The sequence below is a fragment of the Lissotriton vulgaris genome, chromosome 7, assembly GCF_964263255.1.
Source record: "Lissotriton vulgaris chromosome 7, aLisVul1.2, whole genome shotgun sequence".
NCBI lineage: Eukaryota > Metazoa > Chordata > Amphibia > Caudata > Salamandridae > Lissotriton > Lissotriton vulgaris.
The window spans coordinates 727,139,722-727,159,969 of NC_141695.1; the positions used below are offsets into that span (position 1 = coordinate 727,139,722).

Sequence of the window (20,248 nt, forward strand, 5' to 3'; positions counted from 1 at the left end):
GACTTGAATGGTGGAAGGCGGACTCTCTGGGTTCTTCCGGTGAGGAACGAGGTGATCCATTCTAGTGCTTTTCCTTGGATTCCGATGTTTCTGAGGCGCTGTAGAACAGTGTTATGGCAGACTGTGTCGAAGGCTGCGGAGAGGTCGAGGAGGATGAGGGCGACTGTGTCTCCGTTGTCCAGTAGGGTCCGAATGTCATCTGTTGCTGCGATGAGGGCGGTTTCAGTGCTGTGTTTGGCTCGGAAGCCGGACTGTGAGGAGTCGAGGGAGTTGTTGGCTTTGAGGAAGGCGGCGAGCTGGTTGTTGACGGCTTTCTCGATGACTTTGGCCGGGAATGGAAGGAGCGAGATGGGACGGTAGTTTTTGAGTTCGGTGGGGTCCGCTGTGGGTTTTTTCAGAAGGGCGCTGAGTTCTGCGTGTTTCCAGCTTTCCGGGAAGGTGGCGGAGTTGAAGGAGCAGTTGATGACGTCTCTGAGGTGCGGTGCTATGATGGAGTCTGCTTTGTTGAAGATGTGGTGAGGGCAAGGGTCTGTGGGGTATCCTGAGTGGATGGAGTTCATCAGGCGGATAGTGTCCTCAGTGGAGATTGGGTTCCAGTCATTAAGGGTGTTCGATGGTGGTGAAGGTCCAGCAGATGGTTGGGTGGGATGGTCTCCGGGTTGGTTGTCGAAGCTGTTGTGGATGTCTGCAATTTTGTTGTGGAAGAATGAGGCTAGGGAGTCGCAGAGGGCTTGAGAGGGGGTGATGTCGTTGGAGTTGGCCGAGGGATTGGTGAATTCCTTGACGATGTTGAAAAGTTCCTTGCTGTTGTGGGCGTTGCTATCTAGCCGGTCCTTGAAGGCGGTTTTCTTGGCTTTTCGGATCAGTTGGTGGTGTACTTATCGACCTATATTGGCATTACACACCAGCACACATCCTATTCAGTTATGCAGTCATCCTACTCACTTTTGCAAACAATGTATCATATTTACATTTACTCAGCTACACACTTATACAAATAGCACTTCATTTATTGATAGATAGTAACTCATACTTAGTGTGTTATGAAATCACTATTACAAGTATACAGTTATCTATACAGTCACTCATGCTATCAATGAGACTTATGTATACTTATTTCTATACAACAACTGTCACATACACTGCCTTTTATTTTTTCTACATTGTTGGACATGTACCATTGAGAAATATATTTGCTCATCACCACACCCATAAAGATATTCACTCACCCAAACAACTATTATAACACGTCGTCTTAACGTCATATATCTACTGCATTAACTATTCGCATATCTTTGGGCAGTCACAGATCCCCCCCGAACCACACACACATTCACTCTCCCATACAAACGCATAACTAATCAATAACTAATATAGACTTTCACATGGCTAGTAACTAACTGATGCAGCAGTTTACACAACAACTGACAAAGTAATAGAGATATTCACACAGTTTAGTCCCTATCAAATATAATTAGTGAGACACTATTAATTAGTCAATCACTCTGCTACTAAATCCTCCCTCAAGATAGGTATATATCCACTGATTCTTAAATGCAGATTGCTATATATAATACATATTTAAATAACAAAACAAACCACATTCACTGGATGATGTCATCAGTGATGTCAGTGATGTTATGTGAGATGTCATCAGTGATGTCATCAGTGATGTCACTGACCATGTCATGAATGATGTAATATGTGACATCATCACCAGTGGATTGCGGGCGCAAGAGTTACAGTTAGTACAACTAACTATCAGGGAGGAATTTCGATAGTTTTGTATGAGTGAAATGTCCAGCTAACTATAACATTCCTAAAACCCATGGTTTTTCAGTGAATATAAACATATGTAGATATATTGATTAATGGGGGCCTCTGGGCTTTAATTTTATTGGAACCCCTAGCCCCGGGATCTGCCACCTCTCTGGGGCTTTTTATGAAAACCATGCGGATGCCATGTGGAACACTCAAAAACCCTGGGGCCACCATCCCCCAAGGCTTTAATTTCAATGAATGAAGGGTGGCAGCGTTGACCCTCACTCAGCCCCAGGGGCGCCACCTCCCTTGGGTTTTTCTTGAATTGAATGAGGGGACGGAGCAGACTCCCTGCCGGTCCGGGGACCATCACCTCCCTGGGGCAAAATCCAAAAATGGAAGAGGGCCACGTGCCCCCCTCTAGGAGGCATAGATGGCCATGTGGACCGCCACATACCTGGGCCAGCTCCTGCTATGTTCTGACTACCCACACTTGGGACATGGCTGTTTGCTGTGGCGTGGCTGGAGATTAACTGCTCCCACCAGGCCACTGCAAATGCTCCATTTCCAGCAAGCTAGAGCATTAAATATACTCTTGCTTGCTGGAAGCAGAGCAGAATTGCTTTTAGACACAGGGAGCTGAATGTTGAGCAGCTCCCCATGTTTAAAAGCAATGCTGGATCCCGCAGGAGGCAGGGAGCTGGTAGGGACTGCAGGGGCAGTGAGGCTCTCTCCATGGTCCCAGTGGAGACTGGGTGCCCTGGGGGCACCCACCAGACATGGCCTGGCCTGTGGAAGGAGGCCTCACAGGTCCCCATATCAATTTTAAAAAGGGCAGGCCCTGGGGTATTAGGTCCCCAGGGCTGAAATCGGCCTGGGGAGTGGGGCGGCATAGGCCCCCCCTACCCTGGTAATAATATATATATATTTTTTAAAGGGCAGGCCCCATGGGATGGAGTTCCCATGGCCAAAAACAGACCATGGAGGGGCTCCCTATTACAGGTAGCCCAGACCTCAGGGCACAGGGCATGTGTTCCCTGGGACCAAAATCGGCCCAGGGAATCTGAGCAACACAAACCCCCTCCCCTTAGGAAAACAACATACATTTGTTTTAAAGCTGTGTGGGTAAGTCACAGGAGGCCCATCCCCTATCACCACCACTCTGCAAAACACCTCTTAGGGCACTACTGGTTGGGGGATGAAGACCCTTTGGATGCTGAGGGTCCTTGGGGGCACAAAAGCCCTCCTAGCAAGTCCCACAGCATGAAGGCCATGCCCCCTTTCCCCACCACTCTGCAAATGTGACAGCTAGTTAAAAACAATTGAAATTCACTTTAAAAAACAAAGGTAACAGGGACATTATAGTTAGTATATTTTTTTTAAACTTAGAACTTCACTAAAAAAACAAAGATTACAGGGATGTTATAGTTAGGCTCAGATTTCTCTTGTACAAAACCATTGAAATTCAGTAGTTAAAGTTATCTGAGCTAACTGTATATTACACCCCCACAATACACTGTTTATAACCTCATATACTACATCACACATGACATGCTCAGTGACATCACTTATGACATCACTGATGGCATCTCAAATGATATCACTCATGACATCATCTATACACCATTCGCACTCCACTCTCACTCACATACAACTGCTTGTATGCCCACTCACACACCTACACAACCACTCACATACCCATTCACAAACCCATACCAGTACTCACACACCCTCTCACTCTTCCATAGAGCCACTGGCACACCTACTCACTTACGTTTATAGCTATTCACACAGCCATTCACTCACCCATACAGCCACTCATACAACCATTCATTCACCTGTGCAGTGAGTCATATAGCCACACACTCACCCATACAGCTAATCACACACTCCCTTATTTACCTACACAGTTACTCACACACCCACTCACTCACCCATACTGCTTCTCAACACAGCCACTCACTCCACCTTACAGGCACTCACTCACAAACCCACACAACTACTTGTATACCCATTCACACATCCACTCACTCACCCATACAGCCATTCACACAGACACTCAGGGGGTCATTAGGATCGCGGACGGACTTGAGTCCGTCCGCGACCCCAGAGCATGAGGGAACGTCCGCATGGGCTGCGGCGTTCCCTCTGTGCAGATTAGGATGTGACCGCCAGGGTGGCGGTCACATCCTCTATTTTTAACATTGCTGCGGGTGGAGCTTCAAGCTGCACCCGCAGCAATGTTAAAAATGCATGCACAGCATTTGCGTGCACAAAGCGGCAGGCACCGCGCTGTGCCTGCTGCATTGTGCACGCAAATGCAGGGGGGTACCATAGGTACCCCCCATGTGCACCCCCCACCCCCCACTACACCTAGGGGGCCCGCAATGGGCCCCTGCAGTGCAGTTACACATGCTTTTCCACGGCGGAAAAGCCGCCGCGGAAAAGCATGTTTCCATGCACATCCTAATCTGGCTGAAGGTGTCTAAGAGACACCTTCACCATTTTAGTGCTTTTCCGCCGCGGTTGTAAGCCAGCCGCGGCGGAAAAGCTGCGGACCTAAACCATGACCCACCAGCCATCCTAATGTGGCGGTGGGTCCTGGTGGGTCCGCAGAGGATTTTCCGCATCCTCCGGGCCGGCGGTGGCTTCCGCCGGCCCGGAGGATGCGGAAAATCCTCCATCCTAATGACCCCCTTACTCTCCAATATAGCCACTCACGTACCAACTCACTTAACTAAATGCCCACCCAAACAATATTCACTAACCAATACAGCCACTTACACACCCAGTCACTCATGTATACAGCCATTCCGGCACCCACTCACTCATCCATACAGTCACTACATGCCCACTTACTCATCTATAGAGCCACTCACACTATCACTTACTCACCTATACAGCCATAGACACATCTACTCACTCACCCACACAGCCACTCACATACCCAGTTATATACCCACATAGCTACTCACACACCCATACACACAAGGATACACACAGTCACACAGCCCCTCACATAATGTATGTTCGAGGTATTATCACTCATTAGTAGTGCACCTAGTATACTAATTTAACTGTAGTAGCTTAGCATGCATGTTTAACACCCATAAACTCTTAAAACACTTACAATAACTTGATGATGTCATTGATGAGGTAATTTGAGATATCATCAGTAATGTCACTGACCATGTCATGAATGATGTAATAAGAAACACAAAATTATCACCACCCACTATTTTTTGATTCGCTCTAATAAAAACATCAAAATTGAGATAGAATATTGCAATATTAATTGGGTCTCAGCAGGTGTTCCAAATCACAATAGACAAATCGCAATCAGATCCATGGAGACGTTTATGTTGATTCTGAAATTCTTTATTCTTTACAAAATGGATCCTCCAAAAGTAGCCAACGTGTTTTGTCCCGTCTGTGGTCTCCCGTAGTCCCAGGACTACGGGAGACCATAGCAGGTTTAAGGCGGGATACGCTCTGAGACCAAATTGGGATATTGGATGAGACCCATCCCGAACTTCGATTAACTGCCCAAAACCTTAATATAGTGTTTTTTTTACAAGTGTCTGTAAGTACGACCACACACCTTAGCTCGTGTGTAGGTCTTTCACTTCTTTCACGTGGCTATTTTCACCTTTGCCACTCACTAGCCTCACTACACTAACCCGGTCCTAAAGAAAGCACTTTCACACATCCTTTTTTGGGCTAAAACATGTCCTGAGCTGCCATTAATACATTTTTTAGGCAAGGATTCTCTGAAGTATTTTTAATAAAACTCACAACACGTCACATATTCACACCACACCAGCTCCGATGAAATCAGGCATTGTAGCACAACTGGGGGGCATTTGGCCACTTGGTTGGAACCCCAATGATGAAGCATGACACCAACCAGGTTGGTGTGTGAAGGGTCTTTTAAGTACATCTAATTAGTCCATGTACTTACCACAATAGTGATTGTAACAAGTCGATCTAGTGGGTTCGTCCACATTGTTTAGTCTAAAAAGTAAACCCATGCCATGGAAAGTTAAATGTCACCTTTGGACTTCAGAACTACTGTGCATTCAACTATTGTCAAAAGACAAACATAACTCCTGGCCTACCACTGTAACCTGGCTGAAGTAGTTTTAAAATGTCAGGCCGACCTGTTAAGATGACCCTTTTAGACTAGAGATAGCATCCCATCTAAATTGTAATAAATTGCCCCTGTGCATGCCTTGTAGACCACAAGGCAGGGTGCATTGTGCACAGTGTTTAAAAGTAGTGCATATAGAAATGTAAAGTTACCATGTCCTTACGTTGTCTAGCACTCAAAACTATTTTTCACTATAGGAAGTATATCTGGTCCACATGGAAACAATGGGAGGCAGTATTATTTAATAACTCTTCGATCTCAGGTTAGGGACCAGGCAGAAAATGAGTAGACAACATGTTGTTTATATGTATTAAATGTCCAACTTAACAGTGAAGTCATATTTTTGATAAATGAGAAGGAAGAGGAACTTTTAGAGAGTTACAGTTTCCCTGCCTGAAATTCCTGGAGGCATATTTGCATTAGCCCTTCAACGGTTAGCAAGAGGTGTGAAAAGAGGTGTGAAAACTTCTCCCAGAACAGAAACAATGATATGGGTGTAAGGAAGTGTGTTTATTCTCCCGACAGGAAGATCAGTTGGGCTGTGCCCAGGAATGTAATTTACTACAGAAGGGCCTCTACTTTCACAAACTAAACTCATGTGATACATGAACTGGCCTCTTACTTTGTCCTCCCACTCAGGCAGACATCAAACCCAGTGAGTGGAAGCTGTCTCCAGAACTGGTTCGGAATGGCCACAAAGGTGTGGCTGCTCATTGCCCTGGCCACACCTCCGGATGAGCACACAAGCTTTGATCTAAGGAAGAAAGGTTTATCCATCTAGGATTTAGTGAGTGAGGGGCACTGTGGGATTGTTTGCAGGAGAGTACACAGGTGCTGCTGCAAATATAAGAGGGATACCCCATGAGAACTTTAGCCTTATTGGTTAAGGTGGGGCTAGGAAAGACCTCAAGACATCTTCTTCAGAGCCGTCTGGGTCTGTGGAAGGAGAGAAGAAGTACTGCACCTGCTGTTTGAAACCTGTGAGTAGTCCTGAAGGGTTAGACCTGCTCCTTCACGGGTCAGTTGACTGTCCTGAGTAAGCTACATTTCGACAACAAGCTGCAAGATGTCTTTTACTGTAGTGCCCAACTGACCAGTACAAATTGGACCTGACTTGGAGTCTGCTGTTGGCCACAGCTAAAGTGAGTATTGACCCCCCCCCACCCACCCCAAGTCCAATTCCTGAGGTCTTGTGACCCTTGACTGTGTCTACCTGGATTTCTTCTCTCCCCATTGAAAACCTGAGACTTAGATAATTATTAGGAGCAGTTCCACCAAAGATGCATCCTGGCTGCATATCCCCCAGCAGCAGGACCTCCGCGAGAAGGTATCCAGCCAGATGAAGCTTTTGTCAGACAGAACCCCCATCCCTGATTCCAAGCTCCGAAAAATTGATGAAGACTAGAGGTAAAAATCTAGACCGAGCAAAGTCGCCAAAAGTATCCGACTGGCAACCGAACTTCACCTAAACTATTCTCTATTTTTATAAGTTAAAGCGAGATTTTATTGTGTCATGTTTTTGACTTTTAACTTGTTTTTGAATTTCAAAATGCTTTACATATTTTCTCTATATTAAACCTAACTGCTTCATGCCATAGCTACCAAGTGTTGAGCTAATTTTTCAATTACTGAAACCTTTTTGACCTAAGGTTATTTTTGTTTAAATTTGATTATTAAGATTTTTTACATTTCCTGGATCATTGCAATGCCATGAAATTTAATTACAGGTATGTAGTTAACAATTTGATTTTCCAATGTATCTAGTGATCTTATCGTACCGCACCACAACTTGGGTAGGGTGACTTACATCTGCCCGGGAGTCGTCCTTCAGCCTGGCCTGACATGTTGTAGTATGTCATGTGGTGTCTTGTTGGGCTTGTATCCTGGAGGTGTGGGTTGATGTTTCGCCCTCACCTTTACCCATGTATGTCGTCCCTAAATCAGGATTCGGGAATGTATTCCCTGATGGATCATTTTAACTTCAAAACAAACTAAGGGGGAGAACAAACCTGTGAACCGTGGGGGGAGTTCAGGTGTATGGGGTGGATAGGAGCGATCGGGGGAAGTGTTGTGGTGTGCAGCAGAGTGACTAGCTGTGATTGCTTACTGTAATGTCGTTACGTGTGCCGGACAGGGGAGGGATAGTCTGTGGGGCTGCATAGGGCTGTGTCTAGTCTATCTTAGGTATTACTTTGGCGATGAGTGCTGCTCAGTTATTCCGGGGGGACCGGTACCTGTGTTGTTGGGGGTTGAGATGAGTGCTGGGATTGGGATTGCGTGGCTTCAGGAGTTACTTCCGCTGTCGTTTCCTGCAGGAATTGAAAGAGCATCTGTGCCCATTCCATTGAGACTGGATGTTTACATGTCCCTTTGACTTCCTCATCTCTAAGTGCCTCTTCCTCCACTGCTCCCTACTTTTTTCATAGCACCTACCCATGCATCCACTGGAGGTCCTGCTGGGGCCCGCCAATACATGGCATTTCTCCTCTTCGCTAGGAGCTGGGCCAGGGATGCGAAACACCACTGTGAATTATCTGGTTTCTTTTGACAGCTTACTCCAAGGGCACTTGTCTCCCATGCTGATATGTTTGGGAGACTGGTTGTCACCTAGAGCGATTGCAAGATCTTATCCCAGTATTGCCTAAGTACCGGGCAGTCCCAGAATATGTGTTTAAAGTCCACCTCCGGAGCTTGACAGCGGGGGCAGGCAAAATGTGTGTCAGGGTAAAATTGGTGCACTCTGTGTGGAGTTTGATATGCGCGGTGTAGGAGGTTAGATTGTATATTTTTGAAGCGCGCGTTCCTAGATACTTTTTTGGGGTATTCCAGCTCTCCCTCCCACTCTTTATCCTGGAACGCCCGACCCACCTCATCCTCCCATGTGTGTCGCAATGTGTCTAGGGGGGCATTGACCAGCTCTTGGATCACTTTGTAGTGCCATGTAACCAGGTGTCTACCCGTGCCCATACAAAGGATTGTGTGCAATACCGGGTGTGTTGGGGGCTCCCCCTTGTGGACATCCCAGTAGTGTCGACCACTATCTAAGAGTTGTCTTTGTGTAAGGAATTGTCCAGCTGGGAGGTTGTACTGTTCTGTCAGTTAGCTGTCCTTCGGCAAATAGGGATTCCACCTCAGTTATATCGTGGTCCATCAAAATCCAGAGGGCCTCTGCAGTATAATATTTATCCTTCTGTGGGAAACCCACCAGTGGGAGTAGTGGGGAATATAGGGCGGTTTCCTTAGACATGCGATGCATTTGCATCATACATCTTCGGGCTACTGAAACCAGCATGGGATATGTGCGTGAGGGATTGGTCCCTGGCATCAATAGCTCCTGGACTGCCGGAAGGGGCAAGCGGCCTGCCTCTGTGACTGTTTCTCCTATATGTCACTCCACAAACCAATGAGATAGCCATTGGAGTTGTGCCGCGAGGAAGTACGCCTAAAATAATGGAGCCCCCAGGCCCCCTCCGGTTGTGGGCAACTGTAGTGTGTTCAGGGCTATCCTATGTCACCTATCACCCCAAATCAGCGCTGCGAGCAATGTATCTAGTTCCTTAAAGAAGGATCTTAGAGGTATGACCGGAAGGTTTGTGAAATGATATAACAATCTGGGGACCATATTCATTTTAGCGATGGCTACCCATCCAATGGGAGCCAGGGGCAATGTCTTCCAAAAATTAACCGCTGCTCGCAACCCCGCTAATGTCTTTAGGTGGCTTCCTTCATATATCTCGGCAGGAGAGTGATATAAGCGCACTCTCAAATATCGGGGGCCGTGGCATTACAGGTGATGGTCTGGGTTCCCACTGTGATGTCTAGGGGCGCCAAGTGAGGGCTAAGCGGGAAGATCGTAGACTTGCCCCGGTTAAATTTGAAACCAGAGGTCGCTTCAAATTCTTGCAGTGTCGCGCATATAAGGGTGAGGTCACTGGTAACGTTGCGGACGTAAATCAGGAGGTTGTCTGCTTATAACGATACACAGTGCACTGAGTTGGCTTTCAGAATGCCCCATTCTTCCCCCTCTCTTCTTAGTCGTATCGCTAAGGGTTCTACTGCCAGGGCGAACAGAAGATGGGATAGAGGGCTTCCCTGCCTTGTCCCACGTTCTACTGGAAAGGACTCAGATATTACTTTGCCTATCCTGACTCTGGAGGTAAGGCCCCTATAGAGAAGCTGTGTGTACGCCTGAAGAACAGGGCCTACATTTACTTTCTGGAGGACTGCAAACAGAGCGCGGCCATAACAGGGTAGGCCTTTTCTAGGTCAAAAATCAGGCATGCTGCCCATGGGAATCGGTCCTTTACCTGGTCCTGGATATGAAACAGCCTGCACAAGTTCTGTGAAGTGTTGCACCTTGGGACGAACCCACATTGGTCTGGGTGTACCAGTGTCTGTAGGATTTGACTATATCGATCCGCCAGTATCTTGCCTAAGATTTTGCAGTCCACATTCAGCAGAGCAATTGGTCTGTATGATGCAGGGGATGTCGGATTTCTATGTGGCTTCGGGAATGACACTAAGATTGACTCGCGAAGCGTGCGCGGGAGCTCACCCCTGGACAGTGCATCGTCGAGCATGGCCACCAACCGGGTGCCAACTGAGTCGTAAAGGTGCTACACTACTCTAGCGGGAACCCATCCATTCCCGGGGCTTTGTTGTGAGTCAGCGTTCTAATTTCACGTGTTATGTCGGGAGGTTTAATTTTTGTGTCTACTTCTTTTTGGTCTGCAGGGGTGATGCTGGGCATGATTGATGAGCCAAGGAATTGAGTCAGCTCTTGGTGTGGCATTTGTACAGGGGATCGGTACGTGTCAGCATAAAAGTCCTGGAACACCTGCAATATGTCTATCTGAGAGTGCCTAGGATTTCCCTGTTTGTCTTTGAGTTCTGTAATTGGTTTCACCTCCATGTCCTGCTTAACTAACCAAACTAACAGCGTTCCAGTCCTGTTACCATCCCTGTGTACCTTGGTGGCATAGGTTCTAAAGTTGCATTTATGGATATTGCGCAGGGTTTTAGCATGTACTGTTTTAGCATGTGCAACTTGTGCTGAGGTGGCTATCCCTTTATCACTATCTTACGATAGCTCTGCTAGTCGTGATTCTGCTGTCGATAATGCATTCTCCAATGTTTTCCGTGCCCCCACTATTTGTTGGATGCAATGCCCCCTGGCTTCGACTTTGAATGCGTCCCATTCAACTGATATGGAGTATGCCGTGCCGGCGTTCAGCGTGAAGTATTCCTATATGTGATCCCCATGTGTTTGCCAGAATGCTTGGTCGGTAAGTCACTCGCGGGGCAGCTTCCATGTCAGTACAGGGGGGTGAGGTGGTTTCCATCTTAGAGTAATAATGTGTGCGTCGTGATCTGAGACCACTCTGCCCAAGTAGTCTATGTATTGTACCTTGGGAAGGAGTGCTGGGGAACACAGAAATCTATCTAGTCTTACTCGAAGGTTGTGATGGATAGAATTGAAGGAATATATCTGTATGGTCGGGTTCTGTGCCCTCAAAGCATCTACCAGTGCCCAATGTTCCACCCATTGCCTAAAATGTTCCGTTTGTCTGTGTGCTAATGAGTGTGTAGATGGAGGGTGGGATCTGTCCCGGTTGACATCTAAGACGCAGTTGTAATCCTCTCCCAGGAACAATGGGACCGATGTATGCTGGGTCAGTATTCACGTAAGGCGTCTCCAATATTGTTCTTGTTCTACATTCAGTGCACATATGCTTTCTATTAATAGTGGTTGACCCTCTAATAGCCCCACGAGTAACGAGTATCGCCCTTCTTTGTCCACTGCCCGCGATTGTTCCCGGAACAACCCCCCGGTCTAATCCAGATGAGGGAGCCTCTTGCAAAGGTGGAGTAGGTTGTGGCACATATTATGCCGTGCCATTTCTTAAGTAAGCTCTCTACATCTGTGGAAGTCAGGTGTGTCTCTTGCAGCAGGTCTATCTGTGCGTGCTGTCACTTTATGTATGCATATATGTTATAGCACTTGCTGGCTGTGGGCATTCCCCTTAGGTTCAATGTGAGAATTGTTATATCTGTATTTGGGATCTTAGATGCCATCTTGTCTGTTGTTTAGTCCTAAACTCCCTTTGGAAGGCGACCTCCCTGCCCGCTGCTCCCTCCCCTTGGCACATTGCCAGTCCTTCACACACCCTCCATGTCCAACATGTCCGTGTCTTCGCATCATTATGGATGCCTGGGAAAATGGGGAAAGGAAAGGGGCAACAATACACAGCGGGAAACATTCCCAACTCGGGGGACCTATCGTGCGAGGCGATACGTCCAAACTGTAGTCCATATACACACTCTAGTTCTTTGCTAGGGGGTGGTGGCCTTGCATCTCCGCTGGTTGCTACCACGGCCGCCACCTGCATGTAGACTATGTAGTAGATCTTACCTATAGATACCGTTTCTGTTCACTGCTGCTTACTTCAATCTCCCTTCCGCTCTGGTTATGATGTCCAGCGATGACCTCTTGCAGCATTGAAGTGTCCGAATGAGGCATTGTCTCGTCGGTGGGTGTCTTAATCCTGATTCCCGACTTTGTGGACTTTGTCTGTCGAAATGTCACATCCATTATATCAGTGAATGCGCAGTTTGGGAAGTTACTATCGAGAGTGTTACTGAGAGCCTTCTCGCGACGTGCTTGTGTCACTGCCGTCTTCTTCTTCCGAGCTGAACAGACGCAGGCCTCTGTCTCCATCTGAATTCCCTCCTGTCGACTTCAATTTCGTTGCTTCTTGTAGCGCTCTCCTGCATTAGTTTGTGATTTGCTCTAGGTCTGGGGAGTTGTTTGTGGTGGAGTTTGCTAGCGTGTTAAGCTGCGTGAGGTAACTTTCTTGAATGGGCACCGAGGACGGTTACTCGGGCGGTAGTCTTGTGAGCTTCTAGAGTGTCCCGGGGCCGCCATGTGTTGGTCTACCCAGGCCCGCGCTTCCATAGGGTCCGTGAAGAAGTGTTTGGCATAGTCATGAATTATTTTTAAAGGGGCAGGGAATAATAGAGCATATTGTATGATCTTTTGCTGCAGGGCGCGTTTAACTTCGAGGAAGGTGGCTCTCAGCTGTTGAACAGATCGGAGTAGTCGGGGAACAGCATAACCTCCTTGTCTTCCACCCAAAGGTTCCAATGCTGTCGGGCCGCTCGAAGGATGGTGTCCCTGTCTTGGTAGTTGAGGAGCTTCAGCAGAAAGGGGCGAGGCGGGAGTCCCTGTCCCGGCTAGCCGGCCGGGACCCGGTGCGCCCTCTCTACCGAGAAATACCAAGTTCGTTGCTTGCGTGAACGTCGAGATCCATGTCGTGATGTAACAGGTTTGACCCCTCCACGCCTTCCGGAAGACTTATGGTACGAATATTACTCGTTCGGGAGCGCCCTTCGAGGTCATCGGTCTTGCTCTCTAGACTCTTTACCCAAGCTTGTAGGTCTTTCAAGTTGGTTTGCTGGTGCCGTACTTGTGGTTCCAGTTCATGTAACGTCTTTTCCCCTTGGTGGACCTTGTCTCTCAATTTTCTATGGTCGTCTCGAAGCAGGTTGAGGTCCGTGGCCAGTTCGCCAAATCTGTTTTCCATAGTGACTCTAGATTGTTCTATGGCCGCTAGGACTTTGTCGAGTTTTTCGGACGTGGACATCGACTGGGGTGGTTCTCCATCCGACCGGGCTCCATTCGGGTCCGGGGAGGTCACTCTCTGCTGTCCTGAGGCATGCACTGTTCCTGTTGCATGTTGGCAACCAATGGTGATTGTGTCACTGGATACCCATTGGGAACAGGGTCTCAGGGCGTGTAGGTCTGATGCTTGATCTGGGTATGGCAGACCGCTGTATTCAACGTCTTCCGTGGGCCTGTCACCTCTCTAGCTCGGACTGATCCCCACAGTGAGCGCTTTCATCTACCGTAATAGTTTGGCGTCCGCTCGGGGTATCCATGGGTTGTAGGAGTTGTGCAGGGCAGGGCTTCTCAAGAGGGGCTGCTGCTTACCCGCGTCTACTCCCGATACAGGTAGTGGCAGTCAGTGGACAAATGAGTGTCCACTGCCCAAGGGTCTGGTGCCCCTCTCTCAGTCTCTCTCCTACTAGTCCTTAACCATCCTCTTATTTTCACTGCCCGCAGGTCCCAGTCTTTCTCAGGGGTCCGAATATTGTGACCACCTCACACTGGCTGATTTCTGCTACTGTTACCGGTCAGAGTGGTCCTTGAAATGTGGCACGGGGGTCAATGGTACACTTTGTCAGTCAGGTGCCCCGGGTATGTGTCCTGCATTGTTACTTCTGACCCGCTGGATCTTGCTTGGAGACCAGGGGCACCCGAGTCGACGGGCCCGCTGGTGTCCTCTGGAGGTCTCAGTGGGGGGGCGTCTCTCCAGTCATCTCAGGGGGGGTCCCGTGCGTGGAGGGGTGTCAGATAGTTCTGTCGCAGGCGTTGTCTCCTGTGATGTCACTGCACGACAAAGAACATGTGGGGGTCCTCCATTGAGCTGTATGCAGTGGTGCCCAGGCCTCAGTCCACCTCTTTGTGAGCTCACAAAAGCGGTCAGGCCTTCCTCCTATGGGCTGCCCTCTGGTCGTCGTGGAGTGCTGTCGGTTTCCGCTTCTCCCTTCTGATGCCTCTTACCGCCACATCACCTGTGAATTCCTGGGGCAGTGATGAAGCGGTCTAGACGCCATGCAGGAGCCGCAGTTGGGGGTTTGGAGCTTTGCCCCTGGCTTCCACTATCTGTCATCCCTCTCTCGGTATGCCCCCCTTCCCCGGGCACCTCGGATCCCGGTGCTGTGCAAGGGGGGTCGCCACCACCGAAGGTATCCTGGTCTGCAGACGGCTATGAAATCCCATTGGAGCGCGGGTCCCAGAAATGACACGCAGCTATCTCTGACCGCTCCACCACCTGGTGTTGCTCATATTTCTCAGCCTGCATTAATCATGTTCCCTGGGCCGCTGGGTGTCCACCCGCTCTTGGTCCTCCTCCCCGCTGCGGCCCGCTGATTGGCGGTCGGCCCACGTGTTGGGGAGTGCTCTGGGGCGTCTATCCCCGATGGGCACTGGGCCTGGGCTGTCACAGTCCGCCCAGATCCCGCCAATGACCCCGCAGCGCTCAACTCCGGTCCCGCCAGCTCAGCACCACTTAATCTAATCAGCCCGCATTTCTGGCCACCGCCGGATCGGGGGGGGGGCAAGCTTCACAAGCCCCACTCCGCTCTCCGCTCCCCATCTCAGCCCGAGTTTTGAATTACGGCGAGCCCGCCATTTTACAAGAGCCCACCGTTCCGATTATGTCGCCCGCGGGGCAGCAGACTTCTTCACTATCGCTCATACGAGCGCACCGGATCGCCTCCTGAAGTTCTGTCCATCGGGCATGGGTATTCTTCTTTTGCCCGCTGTACACTGCGCCTGGTTAAAGCCTATTTGTAGAGTGTTGGGAATCCGAAAAAACGCAATAGCTTTGAGAATATTGTGTTCTGACCCTGCACCCCCAATTTCCCTAGCTCTTGCAAAGTTTCTGGGGTGGGCTTGGCGAATCAGGTTGAGCGCAATGCACCTAGGGCCTGATGACTAAATACTATTTTTCCTTGTGTTTTCCTTCTATTTTGTTATAACCAGGGTATATGTTTGCACAAGGTTCTGGATAGCCACCTGTGCTATTTGGCACCTTAGGTCTACAAACTGTGTAATATCTTAGTGGATTTTATGGGATAATGTATGAATTTATTGGTCACATTTTATATTTTGTGTTTTTAAATATATGTCTGATTACTTATTCGATGGTTATAGAGTGGTTTAATCGTATTTTAATATTTTTAGCTAATTTATAAATTGTATGAAGTTATTTTATTATGTGCTTTATGACAAAACTGTCAAATAAAGCTTTGTGTGAATTGAATTGGAATGCAGCCAATAGCAAATGACTCATTCGCCCTGGTGGAGGAACCACCCGCCATAATAATAAATGACTGACTAACGGGCGGTCATTTGCAAAGCATTGCCAGGAACCACCTTCTATGCGTTTAATGTCAATGCACTTTTCTGTTTGGTGTAGGGCTCCGTCAGTGGGACGGTGACCTGTACCAAACAGGTTCCTTTATTTATTTTCAGAAAGAATATCCTGAAATGGCATTTTCTTTTAAAAGAATATTCAGAAATAGGCTTTTATTTTTTAATTAAAATGTAGTGGTCCCCTCACCATGGGAGTCCTCTGCCATGGCGAGGGGAGCATATAACAGTTTTCAGTTAGAGGTTTCCTGGCAGTGAAAACTCACCTGTCGTTCCTCCCATCTAAATTAGATGGGAGGAATGATTGAACAGTCTCCTATTGCCTTTACTCCTTGGGGCCATCGGAGGCCATTGATCATGAAGATGGCGGATTAGTCTCCACCAATATTAGTAGTAAGGATAAACTATTGTGACAGAGTATGCTTACTGCCAAGAAGTGACTCGGTCCCAAGTGAGCGGATGTCTCTGTTGCAATATTAGCATTGCATAATTTGGAAAACAGCTCTGCTGTTACCAACTTCACCTCAAAGCAGGGGCACACCATCTACAGATTGTCTCACTTTTAACAATGCACAGTGACATGAAGAAAACAGACTTGAAAATCTGGGATATGTGGAGTCCTCCAGAGAACTAAGAGACCAAGTGCAAGTCTCACCTTTGAGGTGAATTCGGATGGCATGGGATGGGAAGCGTGTTGCATTGTGCAGAACTTTCCGAATTCTGTGGAGGATGAAGAATGACGAGAAGGGCCTAATTATGGGCCTAACTTTCTTTGAAGAGGATACCATAAAGGAACTGACTTTAAAATATGTGGCTAAATGAAAATAAAAGTATCTTCTACCAGGTCTAGAGAATTCTGAGGTTTCCAGATAGGATTCTAATTAAAGTGAGGAAAAGGAGTTATCTCCATGGACTGGTGAATGGGGACAAAGTCTAGAACATGATTATTAACATAAACCAAGGAAGTTAGTAAAGAAACCAACATAGCTTCGGCCTCACAATATTATTAAGCATATGATGCTAACACATCTTGTAATCCCATACCTTTAATACATTTTCTTCAACTCGGGAAAGGAAGTAGGGGGGGCGCTAGAGGGCGCACATGCAGAATGGCGGCACTTGAGCGAGGCTCCTGCACGCCTGGAATCATAATCCTTAATTTATCCTAGAAAACCAGCCTGGTAGCCCGATCGGAGCACATGAGAGGGTTCGGTACGCTGAGCTCTACACTCGGTGCAGGTTTGGTGTGAATCTGCCGCGGCACTCCGAAGAAAACAGCATAGACGCATCAGGCCGGCAGCAACACCACAAAGTGAGAACGCAACAGGACGGCAGCCAAGAGCTATGATATCTCGCAGCTTACCGCCGGAAGTACAGGCCCGACAAATGGCACCACTGAAATGAACTAGATACGTGCTGACTTTCGTGCTATGGCGGTTTAGAAAGCACCAAGGTGACGCGACCAGGTGAGAACTGCTATCAACTGTCTCAAGGAGAAGGGGATATCATCAGCAATAGACAATAGGTACAACGGAGGGACAGATACACATGACGCAGTTGGGGGTGTGCTGGCGCTGGCTGAGCCGCCATTAAGAGTGGAGCAGACTTGGCTTGCGTCGGAGTTACGGTGGACAGCTGCGGCCTCGCACGAGCCTTGGGAAAATCCCACGCGACGGGCGAGCTGCTGACCTGCTCTAAGTCGGTGCTGCCGTGAAGTTCACCCCGGTAGATCCTCTGCTGCCTAGCTTGCGACCCCCTCCTTCGGTAAAGACACCGCGCTGGGAGAGCTGCCCCCCGGTCGCTGGTACGGTTGGTGAATAGGACATGGCAGCGCATGGTGGAGGCGAGGGGGCCGCTTCGGGGCTCATGAAGGATAGCGATTCGAGACTGCCCAGCCTGTACGGTGAGGCTATGATGACGCTACACGCAGAGGCAGTAGGATACATGGCCTGACGGTGAGACTTGCTGATATGCTGCCTTTGCAGACACGAGAGGAGCGCAGACACCTTTAAGGGGAAGCCAGTCACAACGTGGGGTTCCGTTAGCCCAGATCGGGGCTAAGCGCTACTCACATTCGCCTACTAATACCACTCGCTGGAGCCCGGTTCACAAATACCCTGCATCTCACATAGGACATTGTTTCTGTGACGCTACGAGGTGGACATAGATATAGCGTTAGCGGCTCGCACATCCATGCGGAGGCGGTCACGACACAGCTGATGTCAGGGGCCTACCCGGAATGCAGACTCGTTGGACGACTATAAGCACCGGCCTTCACAGAGAGACACGTGTATAGCAACTCTATTTCCTACCAATAGTCCTGGACACGGACATACCATGGGCAAACCGGATAATCGTCAGACTAAATTGGCGTTTGATACCGCGGGCCCCCAAAAAAACGACGAGGAACACAATGGATTTAGGTGGATTGCAAAGCCCATCGACGACGGGAGCAGGTGCCAGCTCCTCCACCACGGATCTGCAACAGCTTATGCAGGAAATGAGACAAGGCTTTGCCACTGTTGTAGACAAGATGGATCGCATGACGTCTCGAATGGACGCTATTGCACACAAGCTGGATGTCCAAGAAGAACGACTCATGGAAACTGAATGGCGCATTTCGGCCAACGATGACAACACAGCCTCCCATGCCACGCAGCTTACAAGAATGAACAATATCCTCAGAGTAATTGCCACCAAGAATGAGGAATTGGAGGCGCGCAGTAGGCAGAACAACATTCCCGTTATAGGTGTGCCGGAATCCACCAACACAGGGCGCCTGGAGGATTATGTGGAGAAGATCCTCCTTGCTGCGGTCGGACCTGATGCTTTTTCTAAGCAGTTTATTGTCGAGAGAGCACATCGTTCGCTTGGTCCATGACCTAAGCCCGGTGCACCACCAAGACCCATCATTGCACGCCTCCTCAACTACCGAGACCGCGATGTGACGTTGAGATCTGCGCGAGCCAACCAAAACCTTTCATGCGAAGGTATTAATTTCTCCATTAATCCTGACTTCCCACCAATTGTACAGGAGCAGAGACGTAAGTTTCTGAAGGTCAAAAAGAAGCTTTGTACTCTGCAAATAGACTACGCTCTTTTGTACCCAGCTAAATTGAGAGTGACTCACCAGGGGAAGCAGCATTTTTTCATGAACCTGCAACAAGTAGAAGATTTCCTAAAAACTTTGCGACAAGCTCGCGCGAACAATGGAAATCGCAATGAAGATGGGCAGGAGAATGAGGATCTGCTGGCAGGCGACCTCTAACACGAAGTACCGGCACACGAGATACTGCGCTATCCTGGTGGCACTTACTGGGAGGACTATATGTGAGCTGCTATCGTATATGACAGATGCTGGAGAACCGAAATAGCGTGGACTGATATTGGACTGCAGGTGGTAATGTATTCCAGGCACCACTCACCTTCCCTAGATTGAGCCCACATAGGGCTACACGAGGCAAAGGGTAAAGGTGTAGGGGGTGTAAATGTGCATACCTTAGATGCCTCCATTAGGGTATACCCCAATGTTGATGCTTGTTGCACTACTGTTATTGGGGTGTTTTTCCAATGTTATAGGTGGGGGGTGGGTTAGGAACTCTGGCAAGTTGGGGATGCTTCAGTGGGAGGGTGATGGGGAGGGTATTTTCGTAAGTTGCATTGGAATACTTAGGGACATGAAAAGTTATACAGTTTTTCTGCAGGACAGACAGGGAAGTAACGGACTGGAATACAAGGTGCGTAGATTACTGTATAATGGGCAGGTGATGCCAGGCACAACGGGGCACAGTACAAACCTAACTGTGCAAGTTTCCCTGGATATTACTTTGACTGAACTGCACCAGTCCGTAGATGAGGGCGGGGTTGATAACAGGTACTATGATGTAGAGGGCATGGCACGCGTCACTATTATCAAACTTTCGGTGGGCTGTGTGGGTGAGTCACAGGGAGTAATCAATGCTATAGTGCTTACCGTGATACTACTCGATTATGGCTGTTACTAATGGAATGTCTCACCTAACTGTTATGTCTTGGAATGTCCGGGGGCTTAACCATGCACGTAAGGGCAGAAATGTTATAGCTTACCTGGAACACCATCAAGTGCACATAGCACTATTACAGGAATCTCATTTAGCACCTCGATTGAATCATGCTTTTGCGAGCAGATGGGCAGCGGTTAGAGTATTCGCTTCCTAATCCTCGTATTCCAGAGGCACAAGAAGGCGGTACAGTTTACAAAGCTTGGTGAACTCAGTGATGCAGAGGGCAGATATGCCATATTATGGGGGAGACTGTGCACTGATACAATTACCATTGCTACCTGCTATGCTCCTAATGTC

At 48.5% G+C, this 20,248-nt stretch overlaps 1 protein-coding gene across 2 annotated transcripts in view; it reads right to left on the reverse strand.

The window, feature by feature from the left end:
- The window catches only part of LOC147702338 (ATP-binding cassette sub-family A member 9-like), a 1,822,583-nt gene that overhangs the window by 1,269,340 nt on the left and 532,995 nt on the right, over positions 1–20,248 (reverse strand). The gene's annotated exons all lie outside the window — the stretch shown is intronic.